This window comes from Pantherophis guttatus, chromosome 7 (genome assembly GCF_059756535.1).
Source record: "Pantherophis guttatus breed Tessera chromosome 7, ASM5975653v1, whole genome shotgun sequence".
Classification (NCBI taxonomy): domain Eukaryota; kingdom Metazoa; phylum Chordata; class Lepidosauria; order Squamata; family Colubridae; genus Pantherophis; species Pantherophis guttatus.
Window position 1 is genome coordinate 53,157,484 of NC_142069.1, and position 19,052 is coordinate 53,176,535.

Sequence of the window (19,052 nt, forward strand, 5' to 3'; positions counted from 1 at the left end):
TTGCGTGCCAAAAGTCTGAGCGTGAGAGCGCTCTCACGCTCCCGCATGCCGGCACCCATAATGCAATGCAGGCCCCCATTTGTGCATGCGCACAGGACACATCCCCATGCTCCCCTGCACATGCACCCCGTTGCGCATGTGCATCCCCAAACATGGCCCCCCTTTTTTCCAAGAGGGCCGGTGTTCTTAATGGAGGACAACTAGGTACTGGCCTGTTCCATGGCGAGACAGCCGTTCCCTGGCCAGCGCATGGCGCTGCCAAGATGGCAGGGCCAAGTGCACTGCCAGGGAAGCTCTGAACATGTGGCTTGCCTGGACTCCTTTCTGCTGGGAGCCGCCGTTCCCTGGTTCAGTTCAGCACCCCCACCCGACCCCCACCACTGCACTGCCTGCGGTTGGGCCCGTCACCCGACCCCCGTCACACCTGCTGCTGCGCTGCCAACCGAGCCAACGCCGGGGAAGGAGCAGCGGACAGGGCAGCCAGCTGCCCAGCCAGCAAATACTGCCCTGTGCACCTGAGCTGGCTGGTCGCTTTTGCCCTTCCCCCTACAGCCTGCGGCTCCGAGCAGGGAGGAGCCCAAGTAAGCCGCCGTGCGTTCAGAGCTTCCCTGTTGGAGCCGAGAGCACTTCTGCTGTATGCCGCCATCCCTTCTCTGGGGAAGAAGCGAGCTGCTGGAGGAGCAGGGAGCTGATTGGGCGGCCTCCTCCGACCCAGCTGGCCTGCTCGCCATGATTGCTGGCGACAGCGGCAGCTTGCTTTCATGCCCCGAGCGCAGTGCACAAACTTTCCCCGATGCTTCCCAAACTTCGGTGCAGGGCTGAGGGCGGGCGGGCAGAGAGGGAGGAGCAGGCAGCTGCTATGCCTTGGGCAGTGGTGGAATTCTGCCAGTTCTAGGGGGTTCGGCCGAACCGTTTCTTAAATTGCTGGCTCGCCCCCCCCCTTGCCCCACCCCTCCACACCACTGGGCGAGGGGTGGGCGAGCCAGCAATTTAACAAATGGTTCGGTGTTTTTTTATAATTTTATTGGCCTTGCAGCTGCTGCAGGGCTTCAAAGAGCCACCCTACAGCTGATCAGTGTTAAAAGAAAAGAAATGAGTAGACCGACGCCTGCAAAAATAAATGGGTAGACCCAGTGGTGGGATTCTACTTCGGTAGAACCGGTTGTTAAGTAGTTAAGTAGTTAAGCCAGTGGTTGCCAAAGTGGGCGGTACTGCCCCCTGGGGGGCGGTGGAATGCCTTAGGGGGCGGTAAGAGGCAAGGGGGGTGGCAGGAGGGGCTAAATGGCAAGGAGGGTGGCCCCCACCCTTTGCCCTGTGCCTCGCAGCACTTACCTCCTTGCAAGCAAACAGCAAGAAAAAAACAGCCCCTTCAGCTTCAGCATCTGTTAATTAGCACAAGTTGATTAGATCGGCCTCCCGCCTCTCAGCTGATTTGCTCTCAGCTGTTTTGCCAGGGCTCTATTGCTCTCTGCAAAGAGTGCTTGAGCAGATTTTTTCCCCCTAGCCTAGCTATGCTGAAAAAGCGAAACCGAAAGTAAAGCAGGGTCTTTGCTGCAACGTGACAAAATGAGGCAGAGAGAGATTTCTTTTTCCTCACCAAAAAAGGTAGGTGCAAACAATGGGAAATTTAGGGCAAAAGAGGAGAGTTCAAGATTTTAAAACACAAAAGAAAAAAAGCTCTATTTAACTAGGGAATTGTAATAATTGAGATACTATTAATTGTATATTGTGTTCGAAAGCAGAAATGGTTAAGTTGTGGTTTGGAGGAATATATGGGGGAAATTATTTGGTTTATTATTATTGGTAAATATAATTAATTGATTTGTAAGAAATTGGATTGCATGGAAATAATTGGAATATTCATGTTCATATTGATTAATATACAAAAAAGGTAGTTATATAACTAATTGATTTATATTAAAATGTTGAATTTGTATTAAACAACTGTAATATTACATAATTAACCAATGTGAGGATGGATATAAAAATAGATGACAGTGGGAAGGGGTATAATATAGAATAGAAGGGAAAAATTGAATTTGATTAAGATTAGAGATGAGGATGAAGGGTAATATTGGTTTTTTTAAAAAATAGATGAGGAATAAATATGGCAAAAAGGAAATATAGAAATTGTAAATTTAATTGAAATGATTAAACACTGTTTAAATTTGTGAACCAGCCAAATATCTGTTCAAAGAAAATACATTGTATGTTTGTATGTGTGTTTCTAATTATTGCTATTTATTCATATTTGTTCTCTTTTATTCTTTAAAGTTTAACAATTCATTCTTTATCTTAATATCTTTATATTTGTTTAGGGTTGGCTTTCTTCCCTTTCATCTTTTTTATTGTACAGCAATCTTTCTCCTCAAATCTACCACCCCTCTCTTTTCTTTCCTTCTTACTTTCTCTTCCCCCCACCCTCTTCTTCTCCTCCCTACTTCCTCTTCCTTTCTCCTTCTCCTCCTCTCTTCCTCCCTCTCTTACCCTCACTCCTACTCTAATTTCCCTTCCCTTCCTTCATCCCTCTCTATTGCTGTATTCTTTTATGCATATGGACTACTCAGAGGGCTGAAAAAGTTATTTTTGACTGGTCCTTGCACTTTTGACCAGTCCTCGAACTTACGACTGTCCTAACATTTTATGTTTTTGCCCTATCTTGTCACCATGGTGAAGAGAAGCAGTTGTGAAATGAGTGACACGGTTGTTAAGAATGCTACAATGGGCATAAATGATGACCAGTCATAAGTGCGAAGACCGGTCTACTGTCCTCACCTGTCTACTGTCCTCACCTACTCAGAGGGCTGAAAAAGTTATTTTTGATTGGTCCTCGCACTTTTGACCAGTCCTCGAACTTACGACTGTCCTCACATTTTACGTTTTTGCTCTATCTTGTCACCATGATGAAAAGAAGCAGTTGTGAAATGAGTGACATGGTTGTTAAGAATGCCACAATGGGCATAAATGTGAGGATGGTCATAAGTGCGAGGACTGGTCAAAAGTGCGAGGACCAGACAGAAATGACTTTTTTCAGCCCTCTGAGTAGCCCCTATGCAGATAGCCACGCCCACCCGGTCACATGACCAGCTAGCCATGTCCACCCAGTCACATGACCAGATAGCCACGCCTACCCGGTCACACGACCACCAAGCCACACCCCCAACTAAGCCACACCCACAGAACCGGTTGTTAAAAAAATTGAATCCCACACTGGCCTTGGGGCTCTGGGGAAAGGCAGCTGAAAGCTCCATGCGGAGGCCATCAATCATGAGCCCCAGGGGCTCCTGCTTCCAAGGGAATGGCTTGGCTACTTTGAAGCGAGCGGCTTGGAAGCTTCCTCGTTGAAAGGGGGGGAGACGGACGCTGCGCTTGTAGGGGGGAGCGGCACTATATACCTCTCTTTCCACCTGGCTGACTCCGATCCTGGTCCTGCCTCTCCTCAGCTATGAACTGAGTTGTTGTAGTCCACTTCTGCAAATGGCAAAAGTTCTACCCAGTTCATGTGCTGTTAATTTAGATAGCAACATAAATATTGCTCCACCCAGATATTGGTCCATTCGGCCACCCTGTTTGTGCTTGGATGGAACCCTGAACTAAACTCCTGGAAGGAACCTATCAGCTTAAAAAAGAGAGAGAGAGAAGAGAAGAAAGAAAGAAAAAAGGGAGAGAAAGAAAGAAAGAAAGAGGGTGGGAAGGGAGAAAGAAAGAAAGAGAGAGAGAGAGAGAAGGAAAGCAAGAAAGAAGAAAGAAAGAAAGAAAAGGGAGAGAAAGAAGGAGGAAGGGAGGGGGAGGGAAGGGAAGGGAGAAAGAAAAAGGGAGGGAAGGAGGGAGGGAGGGAGGGAAGGGAAAAAGAGGGAAGGGAAAGTGAATGAGATATGGATGAAGGGAGGGAGGGAGGGAGGGAGGGAGAGAGGGAGGAAGCGAAAAAGAAGAGGAAGGAAGGACCACAAACCCTGGCACTAGACATAGTTTCAGAGGATGCTTTGGAACAGCATAGCAATCCAGGGCTGGAAGGGACCTCAGAGGTCATCTAGTCCAACCCCTGCTCCAGCAGGAGGCCTTATATCATCTTGGTTATTTTGGTGCCTCTAACACAGAGGAGAAATTCCCAGAAAAGGGACAGAGTTTACTAGGCAAGGCTGCCATGCAGAGGAAGGCAGAGATAGTCCTCGACTTACAACAACAATTGAGCCCAAAATTTTGGTTGCTAAGCAAGAGCATTCTTAAAGTGAGTTTTGACGCATCTTACTCAATCTATCTTCCAACAGTGGATGTCAATCACTGTGGGCCAGATTGAGAATTTGAGAGCAAAGGCCTGCCGGATTACCGGTGATTGACATACTCATAAAGGAAGGGGAAGGGCATACTTAGTGCATGTCCACCATTGAGCCTCAAATCTCTGTTCCTAAGAGAGACAGCTTTCACCCACTTTACGATCTTTCTTGCCACTGTTATTAAGCGAGTAGTTGTAGCTCTTAAGTAAGTCACATGGTCGTTAAGTGAATCCGGCTTCCCCGCGGACTTCGTTGGTCAGGTTGCAAAAGGGGATCATGTGACTCTGGGATGCTGAGACCGTCATAAGTAAGAGTCAGTTGCCAAGCATCCGAATTTGGATCACCTGAACATGGGGATGCTGCAATGGCCATTAAGTGTGAAAAACAGTCCTAAATCCCTTTTTCCAGTGCCATTGTAACTTGAACGGTCGCTAAGTCAGTCACATAATCGCTAAGTGAATCTGGCTTCCCCAAATCTCAGTTGCTAAGAGAGACAGCTGTTCAGTGAGCTTGGACCCATTTCACGAGCTTTCTTACCACTGCTGTTAAGTGGATTGTTATTTAAGTCAGTCAGATGATGGTTAAGCGAAGCTGGCTCCCTCAATGACTTTGCTTGTCAGACGGTCACAAAAGGAGATCACATCACCCCAGGATGCTGCAATCATCATAAATGCGAGTCAGTTGCTACGCATCCAACTGTAAGTCACGTGACCATTGGGATACTGCAATGGTCATAAGTGTGAAAAATGGTCATCAATGGCATTGTAACTTTGAACAGTCAGTATATGATACGGTCGTAAGTTGAGAACTACCTGTACTATTTTCCAATTTGATGGCAATCCTTGACTTACGACTGTCATGACCAGCCTTCACCGATGTCGTATATCCATACCTAAGATGGTGGGGGTGGGGTGGGGGGGAGCAGCAGCCCAACTGCAGGATCAGGTGTGGGGTGGGGAGAGAGCAGAATATTAGTTTATTTGATTATTTTCTTCATCTGAAAAGTAGGACTGTTTTATCTCCCCACCTTCAAAATTCCCATTTCGTCCATATATCTTGATATCAAGATATGCAAATTGAGGTTCCTTTGGAAGACTTTGAGCTACATGTAGTGAGGGAGGGTTGAGGTTCTTTCTTTCTTTCTCTCCCTTTTCTTTCTTGTCTCCCTTCCCTCTCCCCCCCCTCTCTCCCCTTCCCTCTCTCCTTCTAAGGCTAGGATACCCACCCAAAACAAAAATTCCTTTGGATGAAGCCAGCTTACATACAGCCCCCCCCCCCATGCTCTTCCCTTCCCATTCATTATCAGGGAGGCATGATCAGGTGCAGGGGAGCTTCCACCCCCTCCCCTTCCTTCTCCTAACATGCGTCCGAGACTGTCTGGCTGCAGCAGCTCCCTCAACCCCCGTGTGATTGATCGCACCGTGGCTTCTGGCTGCCAGCATTGGCAGCTAGCTGATTGGCTGGTGGCTAACAGTCCCGGGACGAACAGTGTGGCATCAAATGGCCCGCGCTGCAGCACGTGAGACAAAGGGGCCATGGCCCATTGGCCAGGACGAACAGCTAGGGGCATGTCAGCTGAGGAGAAAAGTTAGCAGTGAATGCCTGGAGGCGGAACCATGGCGGAGAAGCAGGCACGGCCAAGGGTAGGACCCGAAAAGTCCCATTCCGCAAGGCAGAGCAAGACAAAGCAAAAGAAGGCAGCAAGTCACCGGTAACAGCAAGGCTTCTTGAATCATGGCCAGTGTTGCTGGCAAGTACCACACTTGTTCCCGACAAAAGCCCCTTCCCCTGGCGTCTCCTTAAATCCTATTCTCCAGGTAAGCCTTGTGAAGAGGGGCAGGATGCCTTGTCCCAAGTAGTCGGGTCGCCCTTTGCTGACTCCACCTCCTCTTCATTCTCCGTGCTCAAGGATCGGGCAGGGGAGGCAATTGCTCATCTATGGAGCTCTGATGCTCCTCTGTTCACTGCCTGCCCTTTTCATCTCCTCCACCGTTACTCAGTCACCCTGCATCTCTTTTCCTCTCTGATGACCCTTTTGAGGCACAAGGGACCTGGGACTGCCTCGTCCTGGTACTCTGGTCATTCCTCCTGGGCCAGAGAGACTGTACCCTCTTCCTCCATTGGTCCCAGCTCCATCTCCTCCTCCTCCTTGGGACCGGGCTCCTACGGGGCCATGACAGCTTTGAACCACTCATCTTACTGTAGGGCCCTTAATTGATGCATCAACCATTCAAGGAGTTGTGGGGGAGTGGTTCATGATTGCCGCTCTTCAGAGGTTTGAACTAGTTGTTTGGAGGGGATGATAGAGTTGACTATCTTTTCCTGGGTGCTCTTGTACTGGGACATTTGGGAAAGCACATCTGCCAAGAAGTTTTTTTCCCTTGGCAAGCACTTAAGTGTGAAATTGAATCAGTTAAAGTATCGAGTCCACTTGTTTTGGAGACAGCTTTCTCAGTGTCCTCAGGGATTCCAAGTTCTTGTGCTCTGTCCCAGTGGTGAAATGTAAAATTTGTTACTACCGGTTCTGTGGGCGTGGCTTGGTGGTGGTGGTGGGTAATGTGACTGGGTGGGCATGGCCAACTTTATTTTTTTACTTTTAAAAGCATTTTTTCTACAACCTTCGACCGAAGAGGTTGTTTAAAAAATGCTTTTAAAAGCCTCTGACGATCCCAGATGAGCAGTGCAATCATCAGAGGTTTGTTTTTTTTTTACTTTTAAAAGCATTTTTTCGTCCGAAGAGGTTGTAGAAAAAATGCTTTTAAAAGTAAAAAAAAAAACCTCTGATGATCGTGCGGCTCAGCTGGGCATGGGGTGTGGGGGGCACAGGGATTTTTGCTACCAGGCGATCCGGTCCGAACCGGGAGCATTTTACTCCTGGTCTGTCCCTACTTGAATGTGATCTTACTACCTTCCAAAAACTGCCTCCATGTCAATAATGCCCATCAAATGGCATAAGCTTCATTTTTCCACACTGCCTACTTTCAATGTTGGTGAGTTTGTGGGACATGTAGGCACAGGGCTGCAGCTTCCCTTTGGCATTCCGTTGAAGTAGGACAGCCACCAGCACCATATCACTGGCATTGGCTTGGATGACGAATGGTTCATCTGGGTTTGATTGTTTAAGGATAGGCTGTGCTGCAGTGGTGGGTTCCTCCCGGTTTGGCCCAGTTCCCCTGAGCTGGTAGCGGTGATGATATGACGGTGCCTCCAAAAACAAATGAGTAGACCGGTGCCTGCAAAAATAAATGGGTAGACCAGTGCCTGCAAAAATACATGAGTAGACCGGTGCCTGCAAAAAATAAATGAGTAGACTGGTGCCTGCAAAAATACATGAGTAGACCGATGCCTGCAAAAATACATGAGTAGACCAGTGTCTGCAAAAATAAATGGGTAGACTGGTACAGTTCTGCAAGCAGTTAAAAGCCTGGTAGACCAGTACCTCTGCTAAATCCTAAAGAATTGTCACATGACCATCAAGCCACGCCTACAAAATAAGCCACACCCATAGAACTGGTAGTAAAAATTTTAGAACCCACCCCTGCTCTGCCACAAACAATTGTTTGAGTTTCTCAAAAGCCACTTGGCATTGCATAGTTCAGTTCACTGGCTTCACTGCCCCTCCCCGTCTTTAGCAGCTCTGTGATTCGCGGAGCAATCTGGGCAAATGATGAAATGAACTATCTATAGAAGTTGGCAAAGCCCAAGAAACTTTGCAGCTGTTTTCTAGTCTGGAGAGCTTCCCACTCCAGTATTGCTTTCACCTTCCCGGGGTCTATATCTAGCGATAAAGAGTTTCAAAAGTTTCGAAAGTGATTCAGTCTTGACACATGTATTATATGCAACTGACTTAGCTGTTACTTCATATTATATTATTTTAATCACAGGTTCATCTATAAATTGTGGTTTACAAAACAGTTACAACAGTGTCTACAAGGGGAAAATGATTAAAGTAGTAATAATTGAGACATTGTGACATAGGCTCACTCTTTTGATGCTATAGGCATGTCCAAAAGGGATAGGGCTTTTGGGGATTGATGCTTTGATGCTGTTTTTATCATACCTGCAAAAGGTGCCCTTGAATGGCTGTGTGCAGATGCTGTGCTATCTTCTAAACCAGAGATGCTTACAACAGTTTAACCTTAAATGATAATCATAATCATAACTACTTTATTGTCATTGTATGTGTATACACAGTATACTCATTCAACGAAATTCACCTAACACCCAAAGATCAGGTCCAACACACATAATAATCCCCAAACACACCCCCACCCACCACAAATTCCCTACCCCTAAACCACCCAAACATCCACACAACAGACCAAGTAATGCTGTCCAACAGTTCACTGATGGTGGCCCTTTAGTTCACTGTTGAGTGCAATTATAGCTCTGTCTACAGATAAACTGTCTACTGTCTCACCCCATTTCTAAGAGGTCTGTAAGGGGCATGCATAAGCACACTAACATGCCTACTGTCCCTGTCCTAATGTCCCCATTTATTCGTATCCATTTCATGTATTCATAATCATGTTTATATTTATATCTGTTATCGTATACATGCTTGACAAATAAAAAAACAAAACATTATTTTCAGTAATGTCCAATTTATATTTAAAGTTACAAAATTAAATGCTGACATTGTGATTCAAAATTTAATAGGACTAGAATGTAGATTTTCTGCTGTTATTTTTCAAATCCAACATTAAATGATTCCTTTTAAAATTTGGCTAATACAAACTACTAATTTGAATTCTTTTGACATGCACTAATTTTGGTTTAAGCATGGTTTATTCATATTGGTATAAATGAATCAGAAATTAACAAAAATAGAAAAATTCACAGATGGCTGCAGAGGGGATGCATAAAAAGTAAAGCTGGCAGCCACAATCATGTGATCAAAGCATCACCTCTTCTTTTACATCTAGATTTGCCCCTCCAAATATCTTTCGAACAATTACTTGGATTTATATGAGATTTTATGGCCCTTAAAATTGGTTTTAAAACACCTGCTTCTTGGAATACCAATATGAACAAGCAGAGACAAAGGCTTCTCAGGAGTGGTTCATGAAAATATCTTTGTTATAGGGATATTCATATTTCTATTTAAAATGGATTCTGAAACCTTTTTGTTCTTAAGTCTAGTTTCTTTGGAAATATACTGTTTTTCCCAAAATAAGACATCCCCTGATAATAAGCCCAATTGGGCTTTTGAGCGCATGGCAATAAGGCCAAGCGCTTATTTCAGGGTTCAAAAAAATATAAGACAGGCTCTTACTTTCTGAGAAACACGGTAATATATTGGAGATTTTAACTGCTGTTGTTTTTAGACTGATGGTGGAATAGTATAATTAATTAAATGCTACCTTAATTCTGGGAGCCACCTGGAAAGAACGTTTTCTACAGGGCAGACTAAAAATAAAATTAAATAAATACAAATTGAAATCAAGTAGTAAAGTGAAATTGGTAACTGGGTCTCTGACAATAATTTTTTTCAGCAACAACCTACATATTTTGATAGGAATTAATTAAATCTTTACCCACACTGACATAGAACAGCACCAACTTGATTGGTGCAATATAAGAATCATTGGCCATGCTATCACCCACCATACATGTGAGTTTATTGAAGCTTGGCACTCTATAAACAATTCCATCAACAGACATATCAACCTTAACCAGCCTACGAACCCCAAAAAATTCAAATAAATCACACAACCAAACAGTGTCAGCACCAATCTTCAACCATCCCACAATCCCCACACAACCAGCACGTCACCTCCCAATGATCCTCACCTGATGTGACCTCCCCATCACAAGACCCATCACAAGACCCTCACCTGACATGATCCACATCTGATCCCTCACAAGACCCAGCACAAGACTTTCACCTGATAGGGACCCATACCTGACCCCTCACTAGACCCTCACCTGACACAATGCTACCATCACAAGACCTAGTGACTATACAAAGACTTTATAAGCAGAACACCAACACTGACATTACCTAAATTCCACTGAAGATGTTATCTAGCCTGATAATGAAACATTCAGAAACCAACCCACAAGAACGGAGAACAAACCTCCACTCTCATCCTACACCCGAGCTACAGATATTTGCCACTATTGCAAACTCCCCTTTGTGTTACCTGAACTTCACTAAAATGAAACTTCGGTTTATAAAAGGATCAGACATGCCAAACTTAGTTCATGAACATGACTCTCAAACAATTATAACTAATGAGAAAATGTTAGATGGAAAGTAAAAGCTCACTTTTCTATTTATTTATTCATACAGTTTAGCTCTCTATCCATGGTCTCTGCTGAAGATACATATCAAGAATGATAGCAATAGCACCAGTGGTGGGTTGCTCCCAGTTCGCACCAGTTCGGGAGAACCGGTAATAAAAATTTGTCATCTTCATAGAACCGATAGTAATGGCTGGCTGGCCATGCCCCCGAACCAGTCCCCTGGTCGCCGCTCGCTCGCCCCGGCCACCATGTTCGCTGCCGCCATGTTATTCACACACATGCATCCCATTGCCTTGCAAGTCCAATGGGATGCGCATGTGTGAAGAACATGGCTGCGAGGGCAGTAGCTTTTTCCATGGCTGCAAAGCTTCCCGGGCCACGGGGCCTCCTCCCCGCCTGCCAGCAGCTCCCAAATCTGCCATCATTGCAGCTGTGGTGGGGAGGGGGGGCACTGGCTTCGCCCTCCCTGCCACCACTGCCCTTCACAAGTTTATAGTTTTGCCATCTATTTAATTTTTTTTTTTTAATTTGATTTATATGCCGCCCTTCTCCGAAGACTCAGGGCGGCTTACAATGTGCTCAGCAATAGCCTTCATCCTTTTGTATATTTATACAAAGTCAGCTTATTGCCCCCACAAACTGGGTCCTCATTTCACCTACCTTAGAAAGGATGGAAGGCTGAGTCAACCTTGAGCCTTGGCGAGATTCGAACCCTGCAGTAATTGCAGGCAGCTGGTCTTAATAAGCTTAATAACAGGGTGCCTTAAACCCCTGTACTACCAAGGCTCTTGGTTTCTAGGAGAGGTGGGGTCTTAGCTAATTTTTGTAGGCTTTTTTCTGTGTCCCATGCCTGTTTGGATGTTGCAGGTCTCTGTAATTTTGTCCTTCCTTTGTTGTGGAAAATAGTTGCTTCAGCTTCTTAACGACCCATTGACAAAGGTGGGGGCTGAATCTCTGCCTGAGTTTCTGCTTCTATTTTCTTTTAGGAGAATTTTCCTGCCCTTTTTAATATTTTTTAAATTTCTTTTCCTTTTCCTAGGAGAAGAGTGAATCATAACTTCCAACAGTACATTATACTGCAATAGGGAATGAGAGGGGAGGGGAAGGGAGGGGAGGAAGGAAGGAAGGAAAGAGAGAGAGGAAGGGAGGGAGAGAGGGAGGGAGCTGGGAATGAGATGGAAGGATGGAAGGAAGGAAGGAGCTAGGAATGAGGGAAAACGGGAGGAAGGAAGGAAGGAAGGAAGGAGCTGGAAATGAGATAGATGGAAGGAGATGGGAATGAGAGGGGAGGGAGGGAGGAAGGAAGGAAGGAAGAATTGCATGTGGCCCCAAATAACTTTTAGAAAGGGAGGGAGGGAGGGAGGGAGAGAGAAAGGAAATATTCTAATACATTATTTCTAGTATGTTTATTAAGAAGATACATTCAAATATTAAGAACTGAACACCTTTCCTTCCTTCCTTCCTTCCTTCCTTCCTTCCTTCCTTCCTTCCTTCCTTCCTTCCTTCCTTCCTTTCTTTCTTTCTTTCTTTCTTTCTTTCTTTCTTTCTTTCTTTCTCAAGACCTGTTGGCCAAAATGGGGCATGGAGGGGGGGTCCTTGTGCAGTCCTCCCATGCCCCATTTTGGCAGGGACGGTCTCCTGCAGCACTCTGCTGGCAAAAAAACGGGCCACAGAGGAGCCTCATCCAGTCCCCCCGTGGCCCATTTTTGGCCTCCATAGCCCCCTGCGGCACTCTGCCAGCCAATAACAGACCAGAGCAAGGAGCTCACATGGCCCCCCCAATGGCCCAGTTTCAGCCAGCAGAGGAACCGCAGGCCAGTCCTTTGATATTTCCAGGCCAGCCCCATGGGCCAGATCATAGCATCCCATAGGCCAGATCTGGCCAACAGGTCTTGAGTTTGACACCCACTACTGTGGACAATTGAGCCAGTGAGAGAGCAGAGCAGGGAGGGAGGGAAGAGAAGAGAGGAGAGATGAGCTTGCTTTGGACCATCCAGGTGGTCCTGTTTGCTGGTGGAAGCAGCATCCCAGCATGACAGACAAGCAAATGGGAACCATGTGGCTGCAGAGCAAAAAGCAGCAGCAGCTCAGCAGGGAGGAGAGCCAGCAGCAGCACAGGCAGCACAGTGAGCTAGAGCCTGACAGCAGTGCAGAAAGCAATGGGGAAAGAGACAGTGGAGCTGAGTGGCGGGCTGAGCAGACCAGACCAGACAGCAGAGTTCAGCTGACTGGAAAGCTGACCAGCAGGGTGAGAGAGCTGACCAGAGCAGGGATGAGGCTGAAAAGACTCAAACACCAAGAGACAGAAGGGACTTGGCAGAGAAAACAACAAGAGGCTGGAGCAATGAACAACAGAAGTGAAGGCAACAAATTAAGCCTGAGGTTCCAATAGGCAGGAAGGGTAGAACTTGGCAGAGAATAAAAATAAATAAAGGACAGAAAATGCAAGATAAATAGGCAAATAATAAGGACAAGAGTAGAAAATTAGAAATCAAAGAAGAATAGCGTTAATAAAAATAAATCAAATAAGGCAAATCTTAAATAATAAGATAGAGAGGAACTGGAGTTCAAAAACTTTTTAAAAATATAGGGGGGAAAAGGATAAATAAAACTAACATAATAGCAAGGAAGTTAAATAAATAACAAGGTAGATAAACCAACACAAAAAGGCAGAAAAAAGGATAGGGGAAAAAAAAAAGAAAGATGCAAAACTTTTTACCCCTAAAAGAATCAGCAAAAAGAAACAAACTCATGGGATAGGTGACTGATACTATTGTGGTATACAATATATGTTCCATGTATGTGCTTATGCCCAAAGAACACCCAAATTATACATGTATTAAATGTAAACTATGTGAACTACTAGAGGAAAAAGTAAGGGAACTAGAGGCAGCTCTAGCCAAACTCCAATCTATGCAAGAAAGCTATGCCCAAATTGAACCAAATAATGAACAAATAACTCCCAGAGGATTTGACCCTCCTGATAAACCCTTGGAGGAAGACAAATGGAGGTATGTCACACATAGAAGGAAACACAATAATCAAAGAAAGAAGCAGAACATATCTAAAAAAGAAAACCCTAATGCCCAATCTAAGTCAATCAGAAATAGCCTCATTAAAACTAAGCAACTGATTTCTCCCCCTAGTTGAAAATACCCACAACCTTCCCCTCAAAGAAAACATTCAGACGCTTAGAAAAGAGACATCATCAAATATCCCTTAAAAAGCCGCATCAACAAACTCACCTGAGATAAACAGAAAAGCACCCCAGACTGCACCCTCTAAATAAGGAAGGTGAATGTTGGTGATAAGATATTCTATTCTCAAAGGAACAGAACCAGCCATCTGCAGGCCAGACATACAAACTATGGAGGTATGTTGTCTCCCTGGAGCAAAAATCAAAGATATGGCTGAGAACCTAATCAATATAATAAAACCCCAGATTACCATCCTTTTCTACCATTACATGTAGGGATGAATGACACAAAAAAGAACTTGAAAACAATATTAAGTGATTATGAGCAGCTAGGCAAAAAAGTTAAGGATTTAGGTGCACAAGTAATTTTTTCATCAATACTGTCAATGAAAGGTCAACATCTGGTAAGAGAACAAAGGATTCTGGAAGTGAACCACTGGCTAAAGGGTTGGTGTTACCAAAAAAACTTTGGATTCCTGGACCATGGTCTGCACTATCTCCATGATGGGCTTTTGGCAAGGGATGGGTGCACCTCACAAAGACTGGAAGAATGTTTTTGGAAAACAACTGGCTCAATTTATCAGGAGGGCTTTAAACTAAAATTGAGGGGGGAGGGTGACCAATCTCCAGAACCTAATTCCAAGCAAAAACCCCTAAAAACAAATCAAATAACAAAGTAAAGAGGGATGGGAAAGAAGACAAATGCAAATACCAAATAGGAGACATAGGAAGCATACCCAGAGTCAGACATAAAGACCTCAAGTGCCTATATACAAATGCACAAAGTTTGGGGAACAAACAGGGTAAACCTGAACTATTAAAACATGAAGGAATTACAAAAACTTGATGGGATGAACCTCATGACTGGAACATAGTAATAGAAGGATACAAACTGTTGAGAAAAACCAGACCCCATAAAAGAGGAGATGGAGTTGCACTGTATGTAAAGGACCACTACATTGCTACAGAAATGCACAAAACCAAAGACAAAAACCACATAGAATGCATATGGGTCAATATAAAAGAAAAAAAGAATGACATTGCCATAGGTGTATAATACAGGCCGCCAAGCAGAAAAAATAGTACTTTTTGCCAACCAACTAACAAATATATGTAGGAAACACACTACAATAGTAATTACACTGATATCAATTGGAAAACTAATTCTGCACCAAATGAGAAATCAAATAGGTTCCTAACCAACCTAGCTGACAACTTTGTTGTCCAAAAGGTAGAGGAGGGAACTAGAGGGACAACCATACTGGACTTAATTCTTACAAACAGAGAAGAAGTGATAGAGGGAGTTGAAACCACAGGAATCTTTTTTTTTTTTAAACAAATTTTATTGGTTTTTTTCTTTTCTCCCACCTTCACCTACATCTTTCTTCTTCTTTTTTTTGAACAGTGTTGGTCGTTTCTTATAATATACAATTAGTCAAATTCAAATATATTTTACTCAATTACAATTTTTGTTAATATCATCTTCCCCCCTTTCCTTTTTTTTTTGAATATGCCTCAGTATTTCTATACTTACATACATAAACACCTTCTTCATTTATCCCTAAATTCTAACTTTACTATTTATCCTCTTTTATTCTTAAACAATTCATTCTTTTTCTTAATATATTTATATTTGTTTATTCAGAGCTGCCTTTCTTCCACTTCATCTTTTTTTTTATTATACAGCAATTTTTCTCCTCAGACCTAACCTCTCCCTTTTCTCCTTCCAACTTTCTTTCCCCACCTTCTTCTTTCTTCTCTACTTCCCCTTCCCTTCCCTTCTCTTCCTCTCTTCCCCCCATCTTACCTTCTCTCCTACTCTGCTTTGCCTTCCCTTCCTTCCTCCCTACTCTTCCATCCCTCTCTCTCCTTCCTCCTCCCTTCCAATTCCTTCATCTCTCTCTATTGCTGTATTCATTTTCAATTTCCATTGTGGAATTCAGGCAACCTCGATCCCTCATCTTTTTAATTATTAGCCATATATTTCATCTTGTTCTCTTTTTTCCTTCAAATCTTTACTCAAACAATTTTCTAATCTCTTATCTTTTAATATATTTTTTCTGCTTTGCTTCTTGCAAGTATAACATTTAAATCATTTTTATCATTTCAATTTCATTCAGTTTTACATTCAATTTCAATCATTAAATATATTTCTCAAAATATCTTAACAATATATTTCCACTTATTCAAATATATATTTATAAAGCGCATCTTAATCCTTTCTCATTTTACCCAATCCAATTAGTTCTTAAAATATTCTTAATTTGTCTTTTCTCTTTTTAATTGTGTTTCAAATATATAGTTTGAAATATTTCAAATATTACATTTTCCCCAACTGATTTATTCATATTGTTAAAAGTTATCATTCTATAAACCTCCAATATTATTGAGCATGTGACATTTATTATAGTTTTCCCTTTGTTTCTACTTTTCTTTTCCTTTTTCATATCTTTTCATTATTAATATTTTGTATCTTAAAATTGTAAAATCTTTGCCCTTTATTTCCCATTATTTTCCATCCCTTTTCTCTCTTTCTTATATTTCAGTGTAATCATTTATGTTTTTAATATTTTTTCTTCTTCTCTTCCACCCTCTTTTCCTTCTTTGCCCTTTGTTTTTCCTTCTTCTGCCTTTCTTTTGTATTTTAAAATTCTGCACTCTCCTATTCTGCCCTATATTTCCCATTGTTTCTCCTTTCTCTTTCCTTTTTTATGTCTTTTCATTGTTAGTCTCAGTATGCTTATTTTGTATTTTAAAATCATAAAATCTTTTATTTTGTCCTTTATTTCTTATTATTTTCCATCTCTTTTCCCTCTTTCTTATCTTTCCACTGTAAATCTCAGTGTAATCATTTAAGTTTTTTATATTTTTCCTGTTCCACCCTCTTTTCCTTTTTTGTTTCTTCTCTTTTTGTCCATACTTAATATTACAATTGTTTAATTTTCCATAGTCAGTCTCTTTGTCTTTGTCTTCTTCATTATCCATCTCTCTTTCTTGTTTCTCCTTAGTCATTTCCTTTTCATCTTCAGTGCATTCTAGCTCTGTCTTTGCCTCCTCAGAATTTGATTTTCCGTGCAAATTTATAATCATTTCCTTTATTTCCAAACACATTATCAATTCATTAAGTTCCTGCTCCATTTTATTCTTTCCAGGTTGAATTATTCCAGTTTTAAGTCGCATTAAGGGACTCTTTTATAATCATCAAAGTCTAGTTGAAAGGCAAAAAGGGCAAGTACAAAAAATAGAAAGAAAGACACATAACTAAGGCAGAATATCAGCAGATATCCAGAATCTGCAAAGACAAAGTCAGGAAAGTAAAGGCTCAGAATGAACAAAGACTTGCAACAAAAGTCAAAGATAATACAAAAAGTTTCTTCCAACATATAAATAACAAGAAAAAAAATCAAGGAAACACTTGGTCCACTAAAGAGAGAAGACAGCAAGGAAGTAACAGGCAGCAGAGAGAAAGCAGAGCTGCTTAACTCATTCTTCGCATTGGTCTTCATGCAAAACGAAACTATAGTCCAACCTATGATAAAACATAACTGTAAAAGACAGACTAGAAATCACAGTTATAATAACAGCAAAAAAAAAAAAAAAGTAAGAGGACACCTGTTAAGGATATTGTTGTGTTAACCAACCAGCAGAGCGTAAAGCACAGGGAAACGGTGCTGAGAGTGATGAATAAAATAAATACAAACTGGTTTATCAAAGTTTTTACTTTGTAGTGAAAAACAATCTCATAGTCTTTAAACAATCCAAGTCTTAGCCATTCAAATCAGTCCAGTGATACAAAAGTCTTCTTACCATACAAAACAGCAGTAGATAAGAAATAGCAGCACATTCACGCTGGTAACAGATCATGATGGTAACATATCCACCCACAATGATAGCATATCCACCCACCATGGTAGCATATCCACACAAGATGGTAACATATCATCAATGACTACATTTCAGCTCCCTTCTTAAATACAGTTACAACAGAGCTTATCCAATCAGGATACAATGACTCAGCATTACAATGACTCAGCATTACAATGACTCAGCATTACAATGACTCAGCAGTACTTATTAAAGTCATAGAATACATATTCATGTTAAAGTCATAGAACACATATATTGTCCATATATTGTCTGGACAACCTGTTAGGCTTACACCATATCCTAACATTCTCCCCTTTGGACAGGCTAATATATACCTGTTCACATTCTCAAGCCATAGCTTTCACAACACATCTTATGTTTGATTGCACCCTGCGCTTTGGTGAAATTATCGGCAATATTATTTTTGGACATACAATATTCCAGCTGGACCATGTTGCTTTGAATACTCTGACGAACATTTAGTAATGAATATCAGTATATTTAGACCTTGTCTTAACCGCTAAATTGGTCGCCATTTTTATAGCAGCTTGGTTATCTTCATAAATTATGATTGGATAATCTACCTTCAAGACGACGTCCATCATTAGTTGTTTATAATAAATCAGATCAGTACATACTAGTGACAAACATGAGAATTCTGCTTCCATAGTGGATAGACTAATATGTTTCTGCCGTATTGATTTCCATCCGATTAGACAGTTACCTAACATTATAGCAATACCTGATGTAGACTTTCTGGTGGTCAAATCAGTAGCGAAACTGGCATCAGCATATGCGCTCAGTATTAGATCACGGCTAGATTCTAAATATAATGCATAATGCATTGTCATCTTTAAATATCTCAATATCCACTTTGCGGCCTGCCAATGCCGATCTGTTGGCTCTCCATTATATCTTGCTAATTGGTTTACGCTATATGACATATCAGGTCTCGACCAATTGCTGATATATGATAGACTTCCTATTAGGAATTGATAGATCTCCTTACTAAATCCAGGACTTTGGATTTCTCCATGTTGAAAATCCTGTGCCATAGGCGTTTTAGCTGGCTTACATAGCTCCATACTTGTTGCAATCATCCTGGTGGGCTCCTCATGAGAGGTTCAGATTAGAGATAACACAGGGCAAGTGTTTTTCGGGATGATGGAGCAGAGAACAAAAGCCTGCCATCTCTTTTATTAGTTATCAAAATACAGCGTCATCAGAAGGCGTTATTATGGCTACACGTCTCATATTACATACATGAAAAAAGGAAAGCATCCATATAGGTTTCACATTCTACAATTTACAGTAAATCACGTGAATTCTAGGAAAGCAAAAGTTAAGGAAAAACGAAACTCAATTCTCCCAGCTTCTGCCTTCTGCCAGCAGAGAGGCCCGTCTCCCCGTTATCAGAGATTACCTCAGCCCTCAGGAATGTAGCACAAGGAGATGTCTCTGCCTTT

At 42.4% G+C, this 19,052-nt stretch overlaps 1 long non-coding RNA gene across 2 annotated transcripts in view; it reads left to right on the forward strand.

Annotated features, from left to right (window-relative positions):
* Nucleotides 1-3,987: 3,987 nt before the first annotated feature.
* LOC132711336 (uncharacterized) overlaps nucleotides 3,988-19,052 on the forward strand; it is a 112,693-nt gene continuing 97,628 nt past the window's right edge. For both annotated transcript variants that reach the window (XR_009622160.2, XR_015728751.1), the window contains exon 1: nucleotides 3,988-6,091. This is a non-coding gene — a long non-coding RNA (uncharacterized LOC132711336). The remainder of the gene's footprint in view (nucleotides 6,092-19,052) is intronic.